Source organism: Lucilia sericata, unplaced genomic scaffold (genome assembly GCF_015586225.1).
Source record: "Lucilia sericata isolate MDLA Ls3-8-SP2 unplaced genomic scaffold, ASM1558622v1 Contig000158F_arrow, whole genome shotgun sequence".
In the NCBI taxonomy this organism is placed as follows: Eukaryota; Metazoa; Arthropoda; class Insecta; order Diptera; family Calliphoridae; genus Lucilia; species Lucilia sericata.
In genome coordinates this window covers 282,501-295,399 of record NW_023994188.1, presented here as the reverse complement: position 1 = coordinate 295,399, position 12,899 = coordinate 282,501, and the positions used below count along the sequence as shown (strand labels likewise).

The 12,899-nt window shown below is 32.4% G+C and overlaps 1 protein-coding gene across 5 annotated transcripts in view; it reads right to left on the bottom strand.

The window, feature by feature from the left end:
• The window catches only part of LOC119601335 (myb-like protein P), a 139,573-nt gene that overhangs the window by 104,873 nt on the left and 21,801 nt on the right, over positions 1-12,899 (bottom strand). For 2 of the 5 annotated variants that reach the window (XM_037952183.1, XM_037952186.1), the window contains exon 2: positions 9,488-9,953. The gene's annotated coding sequence lies outside the window, so the exon portion shown is untranslated. Of the gene's footprint in view, positions 1-9,487; positions 9,954-10,043; positions 10,072-10,288; positions 10,402-12,899 lie in introns of those variants that run through there. The other 3 variants (XM_037952184.1, XM_037952185.1, XM_037952187.1) reach the window with 3 other exon arrangements.

Here is a 12,899-nt window from a genome sequence, read left to right as displayed (position 1 = left end):
TAGAACTGAACTAGAACTGAACTAGAACTGAACTAGAACTGAACTAGAACTGAACTAGAACTGAACTAGAACTGAACTAGAACTGAACTAGAACTGAACTAGAACTGAACTAGAACTGAACTAGAACTGAACTAGAACTGAACTAGAACTGAACTAGAACTGAACTAGAACTGAACTAGAACTGAACTAGAACTGAACTAGAACTGAACTAGAACTGAACTAGAACTGAAATAGAACTGAAATAGAACTGAACTAGAACTGAACTAGAACTGAACTAGAACTGAACTAGAACTGAACTAGAACTGAACTAGAACTGAACTAGAACTGAACTAGAACTGAACTAGAACTGAACTAGAACTGAACTAGAACTGAAATTAGAATTGAACTAGAACCAGAGATGAAAAAAGTTCGAGAGTCTTTGACTTTCTAAAAATCGAGAAGTCTAAGTTGATTATTTACTCCAATCAGGGTTTATTAATCAAATATCATTGTAATTTAAAACATTCATGGTCCGCGATTTGCACAAATATACATATGTATGTATATGTTTCATATTGATCAAATTCTCAGGCAAGTGTCCTCTTGCTAATGGATTTAATGAAATTTGTTAGATCAGAAAAATTTTAAATTTCAAAAATTCTCTTTATAATCTTCTGAAAGACGTTTTAAATACGATGTTGCCTAATTTATTACCAGTTTATAATTTTTACTTCCTATTTACTTTAATGATCTATATACCCTAATCACTTAAAAAAATCTGTTCAAGTGACCATTACTGTAATCGTTAGGTAACTCTTTTAATAAGAAAAAAATCTGTCTATCAAACTCTATAATTCTCCTTTAAAAATTCATACACCTCTAGCACTCAAATCATGAAATTTTTAAGTCCATATTGAAAAAGAAAACGTTCCAATCAATTATCAATCGCCTTTAGTTCATTTATAATTTTCTAATTTTTTAGAAAACCATTAATTTAAAAAAAAAACAAACGCTTAATAAATAAAATTGTTAAAGTTTCGTTAAAACTGAAATTTAAATCTGCCAATCATTAATAACAAATTATTTTTTTGCATTTATAATAAAAAACTAAGTACGTATATTGATTTTGCCTTTTCATTTGTAAGTCGTCTATGACGAACACAGTGCTACACGAAAAAATATAACTATATGCGGATACCGCTACGTGATAAAAGACAAAAAAAAGGCCGCGTGTCTCCCAGTTTTGCCAAAATTATGGGCCCCCAAAGAATTGGCGCCTCGGAGTAATATAGTGATAATTTTCTTAAGGCAAAAAAGGCGTATACTTAATATTTGTAATATCATTAACACGTATACGTACAGGTGACGTATACGTATGTTATTGTTCCGAAAAAATCAACTTATCTGAAAACTGGACAATTTAGTTAACAAAAGAATGAAAAATTTGATAAGTTTCAAACAAAATATACAGATGAAATTAGAAATATTTATTTTTTTTATAAGTGCGGAACAAAGTTGAACTAATAAAAAGTTTTGAATAAATCTATATGAAAATCGTTGCCATATAATTTTTATCACGATATACATATCTAATATGTTTAAGATTCAGTATTGGCGTATACAAAACTCCTACATCTTTTGTATTCTTCTCGTTTTATCGCTGGAGACTATTTTTTTAGTGACAAAAAATAAAATATTTAGCGAATTTTCTATGAATGACTTGGCTTATGAAGATGGTTTTATTTTTTCCATAAAAAACAACAATAACAAAAAAACTGATTGCCAACCTAAACTCATTTTTATTTTTGTGATTTTCTTTAAACAGGCTTATAACAATTATTTTATATTTTATTTTTTGGTTGTTTTCTTGTTAAATATCTTATATATTTTTGCTTGTTTGTGTGTAGGCTTTTAGAACACACACACACATTCACATGCTCACAATTTGACTTCCTTTTAAAGCCCATTATGGAAACCAAAATGCGCTATAAATCCTTTTTGCATACAGTTTTTGTTATTCTTTTTTTCCATATTGTTATTGTTGTTGTTGTCGTTGTTGGTTTTGGTTCTTGAGTTAGTTAAGTTGACAGGGTTTGTGTTTTTTTCTCTCTCTTCTTTTTAGAGCTGCATGTGTTTGTGTGCGCCTGATGGCACATTGGGTTTTGTGTTGCTTTGGAATGGTTTGGTGAGGGTGGTAGTTATTATTTTTGCTATTTTGCCTTAGGAAATTTTAAATTTTAATCACGATAATGTGCGGTAGATAATACTACAATGAAACTATAGTCGACAAATATACATACATTCAGACTCTTTAATCTTATGCTTATAATCACAAATTTTAACCAACTAACTTGGCTTTCACACTTCGACAACAGCAGCAACCAGCATCAGTATGTAATTGTGGGTTAGAAGATGAAGCCTTTTGTCTTATGAACCATGTATAATTTTTTCTAATATTAAACATAATACACATTCATTTACCTAATAGGTTTCCCCAGAAATAGTTTTATGATATTTCCAAATTAATAAAATTATAGTTTTCTTTCTTAAAATAAAAATTATAAAAATATTATTAAACTTTGAACCAAAATTGTCCCATATTTTGATAATGTAGTGCTCCTTATAAGAGACAAATTTCTGTTAATTTCAAGTGGTTTAATGGAATCAGTCAATCTGGCAAATACTGAATTGCTACTTTTTACCAGAAGATATAAAATATCTTGATTGGTAGGTACATTTTGGAGTATTTTGGGCTAACGAGGCATAACATGAATGAATCGCTTAACCACGATGTTGAACTAGATCGAGCTAATGTCGACCTAATGTCGAACGCCCGTTGCGACTCACAAACGCATGTTAGATGATGTTATTCCATCCATATCTATGAGTGGTGTAAATGTTAAGGAATCAGAAACTCTTGATACGCTGCGCATGAGAATAAATTGCGATGTTCGCTGGACTAAACACATCTCACCATGTCTTCATATACATATATTTTAAATTTAGTCTACCGCGTACTCACTGGTGACTCTATTAATTCACCATAGATGGCATCGACACAACGTGGAGTGTATTTCTCTATTGTTTTAACATTACAAAGGAATGTGTTCCCCTAAAATAAGGAACTTGTTTCCGATACCTGTATATTTTTGCGTCTTTCATCAAAAACACAATCATTTGTGGTCTGTAGATCGCTTAACATATTATAGGAAAGATTAATTCTTCAGCGGTACCGTCCGTATATGTCCGTATATTCTTGTAGAGTTATTACCCGATATGTTGGTCCAAGAAACAAAAGAAAACCTTGGAATCCTAAAACTTACATTATGTACTAGAGGTTGGCTTATGGTTCCGACTGGTAGAAGGCGGTGGAAACTATATCAAATCTGTCCATTTTGTACAATGTACAAAGGCTGCCTTGTCTTGCTATTGCACAGAGAAGTGATTATGGGACTAAGCTTTGGAAATGAGTTGGTGTGAAGTGTATATAATACGGGAAAGATGTAGGAATAGGTACCCACCCGTATACCTAGCGTGAGTGTGTTGGATGTTTTTCTCAATGACTATATCGCATGAATGAGAAGTATGCGGGGTTGAATGGTGATGGATATAAGGTATCTTAAGCAAGTGATATCGTAGAACTTTCCTTCCTTGCACGGTTATGTTCAGGGTTTACTCTGTTCATAAAAGATTTACCACAGTGTGTTCCCTGTGAGTTAGAACAAGTCCTCGGCTTTTTTGATGGATTCGTGTTTTGGTCTACCGACTCAACAGAGGCTATCCCATCTGTGTGGTTGTAAACGGGAATGATGTTTTAGCATCTCGAAAGCTAAGCAACTGGCAGCAATGGTCTCTTGAGCAAAGTGCTTGTAAATGAACGGGCAGAACCATGTACAAAAATTTCCAGTGAGTCGTCAAAAAAGCTCACCCTGTGGATGAAAAAGACCACCATGAAATTAGGCCTTCAAGAGAGGTGTTCACGTAAGGCACTTCGATATTCTGTATGTACAGTATTTCTACTAAATCAGACCACGTACTCAGCACTAAAATATGATCATATCGATCTAGGCACCTACACCTATTAGAGAACGACGCAAACGAAGTCTACACCAATTGATACTGGGTCTGCAATTTTCATCTATGAGATTGGACTCTTGCTCTTTATCAGATTGCATAATATCTGTATTGAACTATAAGTTATTAATACGGCCGAGAGAAACATCCGAAAATAACATCTTGAGTTGCCGACCATTACCATCTACATACACAGTTTTGAGACACTCATGATTTTCGCCTCCAACGTAATAAATTCGAAAGAAACTCTGACAAATTGTTAAGATTCCAGGACACGATGGCATTCGTAGATATGAAATTTGGATGAAATAAGATATTTATATGCCTCTGGATTAAGTATCGAATGCGAACGACGAATGGGCGACAGACAAATCGAAACTCAAGTGATCCACTATAACCACTTGCATAATATCCTAAATGCTCTGGACCTGTCTTTCACGAAAAGCGACCTTAATTTCATTGCCACGCACAGAAAGTCTTAATTGAACTGTATGATTGAATCGTATTATTATTGCAGAAGTTGGTTTGACGAAGTGAAGAATCGGTGCAAATCGTTTTAAGGGACTGTTTTGATCTTCAAGAAGCCGTAAAGAAATATGTATATTGATTCATGATCTGTACTGTCTAAATCTAAATAATAGAATTAGAAATATTGGATGGATCTTGAAGACGAGAGAAACTTGAAGATTTTGTATTTCCGAAATAACGTTTGAACGCTAGAAAAAATATCAGTTTTGCGCCTAATATCCCGAAGTATAAGAGATCGTTAATGAAGCCAGACCTAATAACTCTAATGAGCTGCTGAAATCTGAACAGACCATCAAAGGGAACTTGTAAAAAATATGCGGCCAGACATTAAAGCGTAATATTATATCGTCACAATTCTATTTAAAAGGGAGTCTTTGGGAAATTTTGCCTAACATGCCTTATAGTTCAGTCCTTGCCACACCCGGCTATCATTTATTTCGTTCAGAACAGAGTATTCGAAATCTTCTTGAAATGTTCTTGTCCTTGAAAGCTGGGCAGTTATTCTAGTCGACTACAGTCAACTATGGTCGACTAGTAAACTCTGGACGCCAATAGTTCCCTCAAGTCGACTATTGTTAACTCTCTTGGCTACAGTCTACTCTAGACGAGTCTAGTAAACCATAATCAACTCTACTTAACTAAAGTCAACAAAAGCCAAATCTAGTCAAATATAGAGGCTTGTACTTAGATATCTCAGGTGTTGTTACGATTCTTCTTCGTAAAGACAGACATAATGTTTTTCCGTGAAAGACATTTAGTCTTTTAGTTGCCCACGATCCCTAGGTATCATGGCAAAGTTTAACCCAAATCCTATATAAATAAACCTAGACTGATTAATTTATGAGATAACGAAAATAAACAAATTCTAAAATAACAGAAATTAGAATGAAGTCACTGGGTGTATGTTGAAGACATGTTGGCTAAACCATACTACACGTCTAAGAAAATGAGTTGTGTCTTCAAAGCCCCTTAAAATATATACAGTTTTATTTTATGAATGATGCAAATTTTAGATTAAAATGTAAAAGTACTTGAAAATATATCAAAATGGTATATTATTGAAAAGCACTATATTTTTCATTGACATTTAAAAAAGTTACAACAATTTTCAATAAACAAAGTCCTCGAAACATAAACAATTTCAAATCAACACAACCCAAACTAATATTTCTTCTCTACTACCCTTAGAATCTACAAATCCACATCGAAAAAAAAAAACAAAAAAGAAAAGAAAATCAAGAAAAATATTATGGGAAACAGGAAAAAATCAGGATAACATGTGCTTTTTGAGAGAGCCAGAGCAATGAGTCCTGACAAAAAAGGATGAATGAATTCATCAGAGCAAATAATTTCTCTTTTTTTCCACTACAAATTCGAATACCAAAGAAAAGCACAAAATTAAAGAGAAAGAGAGAAGCAAAATATACAAATAGAGAGTGTAGAAACACGAAAATAAATACAACAACAAAATAAGAAAAAATAAACAGGACAACGGACGTACATAAACAACAAACATAACAACTAGGATTTATGCGGAGATAAAAACCAAGAGAGACACAATTTTAACACAGTGACAATGTTTTTGAAAAGAGAGTGCTGGTGATAATAATATTATGTTGAAATAACTGTTGTTGTTGTTATTTTAGCTGTAGTTGAGTTGATAATAAATCTAATGAGAATTCTAAGTGCTTAAACACTAAAAGCTGTAAATAAAGCGCTGCTGAAGTTGGCAGCGTCGTTGTGATGCTGTTGCTGCTTTTGTAGAAAATGCTGTTTGGAACAGAGCCAAACATGAAAAGGTTATAAAAGGAAGAAGTTGGGTGTAGAAAAGAAAATTTAAATGTGTATAGAAATAAACAACAAATTTATGTTTTGTTTGTATAGTGTTATTATTTTTATTTTTTCATCTTACATTTTCTTTTACATTTCTGCTTGAGATTTTTAAGAGAAAATACTAAAAGAAGCTTTAAGACATTATCTTTAAGTTACGTTTTTTTTTTTTTTTGCAAACAAATTTTTTAAAACAGCTGAATTTATTACAGTTTTTATAAAAGAACACAAAAAAAGTGTGAAGAATAAAAAAAGTTTATTAAAAAGCGTTTGTTGTAAATAAGGACCTTTTTGAAGTTTGAAAGAAAAAAACAAAGAAAAGGAAATAAACATAAAATACCAGAAAAGGAATTGAACAACAAAAACATTAATTTATAAAAAAAACAACAACAACAACTGAAATTCATATTATGGTATAACAAAAACAAAATAGAATAGAGAATAAAGCAACACACGCCCTTTTTGTTTAAGATTATTTCGAATAATATTGTGATTATTCTGAAAGTACACAAATTGGAATAGTGATTTATTGGGAAATAAAGATTAGAATTAAATAAACTACAGGACCGGCATGATCCAAAAAAAGTCGTTTCGAGAAAAATGGTTTTGAATGTAGTAAATGAGCAATATGTATAATTCGGTATTGTTGTTTCCCAGTCGACTGTAGGGGACTCTAGTCCAATATAGTCAAATTATAAACAAGTCCTGATAAGTGTAATCCAAACTAGTTGACAAATGCTAATTCTGTAGGCAACTTTAATCGACTACATATAACTCTAGTCGACTATAGTTAGCTCAAATCGACTATTGATAACTATAATAAAGTCCAGACCACTATACGACTACGAGTACCATAGGTAGGTTAGAAGTTATCGTTAATCAGACCAGATATCGTGGGTTAAAATAACTAAATTGACTGTAGTAAACCTCAGGCATCTAACTTCAAGTCTTATCGACTATAATCTGCTTTAGGTAACTATTTGCAACTCTAACTGACTATAGCCAATTCTTGTAAACTGTGTCAATAGTACTTTCTCGCAAGCAGATTTGTAAGGCAGAGATATGTTGTTACTTGTTATGAAAGATTGCATGATTTTTATATGGGATTCCTCGCGTAGAGATTCTGCTTAAGGAATCCATGAACCTGATCTAACTGCTATACACCATGTTACGACACAGATCGAAAAGGATCTGGCAGCTAAACAAATATCTCCTTGTGCGTTTATAGACATACAAAGAGCCTTCGTCATACGACGCTATAGAACAGGAAGGCGTACTATTGCCATTGCACATTAGACGCTACTTATCTACAGTCTACTTGAAAAACTCCATGACTAATGCTTATGGATACGAAGACGATCTTGTCATATCCGTAACAGGATTCAACGACTCAACAATATCGGAACAGATGCAAGAAGCGATTAATCTAACATCCAAATACCCCAAAAACCCATATTGTACCTTTTACAATGTGTAGATCTCTGAAAGTCATTAAGCTAACATTAAACGGTTCGACAATTAAGTTTTCCGAAGAAGTTAAATACCTAGTTATTATTCTTAACAAGACCCTTAATTTTAATTCACATACTTATATATATCTAGTACTATCAACAAAGCCATCAAAGTATTATATGCCTATCAATGGCTATTATGGGGTCTCAAGACGAAAATGATATTCTGGACATTTGATAATAATAATAATAAACCCATATTGACCTACGCCGCTTTAGCTTGATGGCAAAAAGAGGAACAGATCACAACTCGGGCTTGTCTGGAAAAGATTTTTTTTGTGTCTTTATAACTGAATCTATGGGAATCTCTCACACATATGCTATGGACGCTATATATCACATTTAAACACTGTATATCCTTATCAAGGACGAAGCTTGCAGATCAGCAATTCGCCTACAAGGCGACTTGGTTGCATGGAGGGCGCTCATCGCCAATTTATTGGTCCTGAGCCCTTCTTTGGTATACCCCGAGGATATGCCAAAGCGAAATCTGACTCTTGGGTAAATTCTGAATTCGTTCGCCATTATAACACTGTTAAAGGAAAAATTCCAAAAGCTACTAGCACTAAATAAAAACGATCTTAGAGTACTAACTGGATTACTTACAGGACACTGTGGTCGTATATACTATCAATTCATTATAGGTAACTCTATAACGAATCGATGCAGATGACCTATGACCTGCAAGAAGAACGGGGTGCGAAAAAGCTCCAAACTCGGGTCGCAATGGTTTGTGTCCCTTCGATCTAATCTAAGCTAAAGGAATTCAAAGTGTCCCTTCGATCTAATCTAAGCTAAAGGAATTCAAACTGTGCATATTTCATATTGTTGACTATAGTCATCACTATAGTAAACTCTTGCGGATTCTTCAAAAGTCTCTTATAGACTCTCTAGTCGTTTCTAGTTTAATCTCTAGTCGAATATGATTGATTAAACCCAGGAAAAAAGATCGAAATACTTTCAAAATAATTACATATTTTACCACTTCAAAATGAACACTAATAATTTTATTCAGCTTCTGTAGAAGTGCTGTTTAATTACTTCCAAAGAAGCGAAAATAATTATATTTTTTCACAACTAAAGATATATTTTTTAGTATTGACATTTTTATACCCTACACCGCTTTAGTGGGGAGGGTAGTATGCGTTTGTGCTGATGTTTATAACACCCAAAAATATTGGTCCAACACCCATCTTAAAGTATAACATTCAGCTCAAAATCACATTCAGACTATGTCCGTCCATCCGTCTGTCCGTCCGTCCGTCTGTCTGCCTGTGTGTCCATGAAACTTTCTGCGCGTCTTTTGACCCAAGGACGCAGCCTATTGAAAATGGTTGAAATCGGTCTATTATTTCGCCTAGCCCCCATACAATCGTACCCCTCGAATAGGGCTTTTGAGATTATAATTATGTTATATGCTTAGAATCTCTACGAAATTCAACAAATCTTAATTTTATATAAGTTTCAATGGTACTGCCGGTTTTTGTAAAGATAGGGCCTCGTTTGACCTTAGCTCCCATACAAAGTGTAAAAAATAATAATAAAAAGTTTCAGCAAAAACTCACCTTAAATTATATTATATTATTTTAGTTGAATTTTTGCTGCGGTTGTTGTTGTTATCAAAATTATGATTTTTGCTGTTTTTGCATTTACATATACTGTTTCGGTTTATTTTGAGGAGAAGAAGAAAATTGAACACTTAATATTTCAGCTTTTTTTATAATTTTATACCATGAATTATTAATATTTATAATATATTTTTTTTTGTATTTAAAAATTTGATTTATTTTTAAATTTTTTTGTAATATTTTAATTTTTTATTTAATAACTATTCATTAAAAAATGTTATTATTTTAATTTATTTTTTTATTATTAATTAAGAGAACACAACACATTCGTATTCAAACAGTGGCCACTTTACACCAATTGTTTTCTTATATTTTCGGTTAATTTTTGAGCTTTATTTTGAAGTTTTATTTTATCAATTGCTGTTAAAATGGTTTTTGTATTAGTTTTTATTTTTTACAAACGCTGCAAAGATAATAAAAATTATTTATTTTTTAATATTATTTTTTTATACAAATTATTTTAATTTCATTATTATGATTTCTATTTAGTAACTTATGACATGTTAACACCTCGCTTGTAAATATTCAACTAAATTGAAATTTATTTCGAAATTAACATTCTAAATATTTGTATTCATCTGGGTTTTAAGTAAAAAAAAAATCCAATAAAAGTAATAAACAAATAATAAATTAAATGAAGTAAAATAGAATATGGTGATTTTATTTTGCATAATCTCGTAAGTAAGTGAGTGATAGTGTGAGCATAAGTGACGACCTATCACACATCTTAACACCTACCGAGCCATCATAAACATACACATACTCATACACTCCTCTCCTGCACTCTCCTCGGTATATTTTAGTGTTGATTTTATTATTGCAAAGTAGCCGTACAAGCCACTCATACACACACAATTATAATTTACACAGTAGTGGTCACTATTACGATGTATATCTGAAAAGTTGTTTTTTATATCAAAAGAGGTAAACATATTTTTCGACAGCCACTAATCAATTAATGCGATATCGGCCGATGAGGTTTAATCTAAGAACGTATTAAAAGAGCGATAACCGAATACTCTTCAAGTGGTAAGTTCTGCATCATATAAGCACCAGTCCACTCGGGAATAATCGGTAATGAAAGTAAAGTGAAGAACTTGAAAAAGTTATTCTAACAAATCAAAAAAAAAAACATGGCCGAAAGAATCCCAATATAGAATAATGAAACGTTAGGTAAGGTCTAGTCTATAGTCTAGTCTATAGTCTAGTCTATAGTCTAGTCTATAGTCTAGTCTATAGTCTAGTCTATAGTCTAGTCTATAGTCTAGTCTATAGTCTAGTCTATAGTCTAGTCTATAGTCTAGTCTATAGTCTAGTCTATAGTCTAGTCTATAGTCTAGTCTATAGTCTAGTCTATAGTCTAGTCTATAGTCTAGTCTGTAGTTTAGTCTATAGTCTAGTCTATAGTCTAGTCTATAGTCTAGTCTATAGTCTAGTCTATAGTCTAGTCTATAGTCTAGTCTATAGTCTAGTCTATAGTCTAGTCTATAGTCTAGTCTATAGTCTAGTCTATAGTCTAGTCTATAGTCTAGTCTATAGTCTAGTCTATAGTCTAGCCTATAGTCTAGTCTATAGTCTAGTCTATAGTCTAGTCTATAGTCTAGTCTATAGTCTAGTCTATAGTCTAGTCTATAGTCTAGTCTAGTCTAGTCTATAGTCTAGTCTATAGTCTAGTCTATAGTCTAGTCTATAGTCTAGTCTATAGTCTAGTCTATAGTCTAGTCTATAGTCTAGTCTATAGTCTAGTCTATAGTCTAGTCTATAGTCTAGTCTATAGTCTAGTCTATAGTCTACTCTCCTCGGTATATTTTAGTGTTGATTTTATTATTGCAAAGTAGCCGTACAAGCCACTCATACACACACAATTATAATTTACACAGTAGTGGTCACTATTACGATGTATATCTGAAAAGTTGTTTTTTATATCAAAAGAGGTAAACATATTTTTCGACAGCCACTAATCAATTAATGCGATATCGGCCGATGAGGTTTAATCTAAGAACGTATTAAAAGAGCGATAACCGAATACTCTTCAAGTGGTAAGTTCTGCATCATATAAGCACCAGTCCACTCGGGAATAATCGGTAATGAAAGTAAAGTGAAGAACTTGAAAAAGTTATTCTAACAAATCAAAAAAAAAACATGGCCGAAAGAATCCCAATATAGAATAATGAAACGTTAGGTAAGGTCCTATCACAAGGAACTTAAGTGATCGATAAGTGTTTAAACGAATATATGTATCTAGCTACAATCTAAGACAAGATACTTTAATAAAATCTGGACGAATTCACAGATTTTTCAATGAATCTTAAAATTATTTTTAGTCTGCCCAGATGTTATAGTAATAGTAGCACAGATTTTAAAGTAACAGCCATAGTAAGTAGTCGATCTCAATCAAAGTCATACAATACTGACATCCATAATAGAGTACAAGTGAATGATTTAAATTGTTGTTGTGCTGGTTTGTTTCTGTTATTGTATTTGCGTAAGTCAATAACTTTCGCCACAAACAGACGCATGAAATGTCAGAAAAATTCAAATATGTATAATTTTATGTTTTTTTCTCATTTATTCTTCGTTTAAATTTGTTGTTCTAGCTCTTGCCACACGTTTCATTTATCGCATTCTATTTGAAGATTTTTTACTGTTTGTGAATGATGAAAATCTTGTTTATCGCCAGCCAAAAGAAAACAATTACCTATGAAGCAAAAAAGAAGTAGAATGTATAACAGGGAAGTACTGGAAAAGAGCATCCCATGGCTTTGATGCTCTTTCCCAGGTAAACACAATAATTTTTAAATTCAGAGAAGAGAAAGGAAGCATTTTGCAACAGGAACGATCGATGCGTCATTATTAACTAACTAACTAACTAAAAACTAACTAACGAACTAACTAACTAACCTAACGAACAACGAACGAACGAACGAACTAACAACGAACGTAACAAACGAACGAACTAACGAACGAACAACGACAACGAACAACGAACTAACGAACTAACAACGAACAACTAACGAACGAACTAACAAACTAACGAACGAACTAACGAACGAACTAACGAACACGAACGAACGAACAACTAACGAAACTAACTAGAACGAACTAACGAACGAACTAAACGAAACGAACGAACGAACGAAAAACAACTACTAACTAACTACTAACTAACTAACTAACTAACTAACTACTAACTAACTACTAACTAACTAACTAACTAACTAACTAACTAACTAACTACTAACTACTAACTAACTACTAACTAACTAACTAACTAACTAACTAACTAACTAACTAACTACTAACTAACTAACTAACTAACTAACTAACTACTAACTAACTAACTAACTAA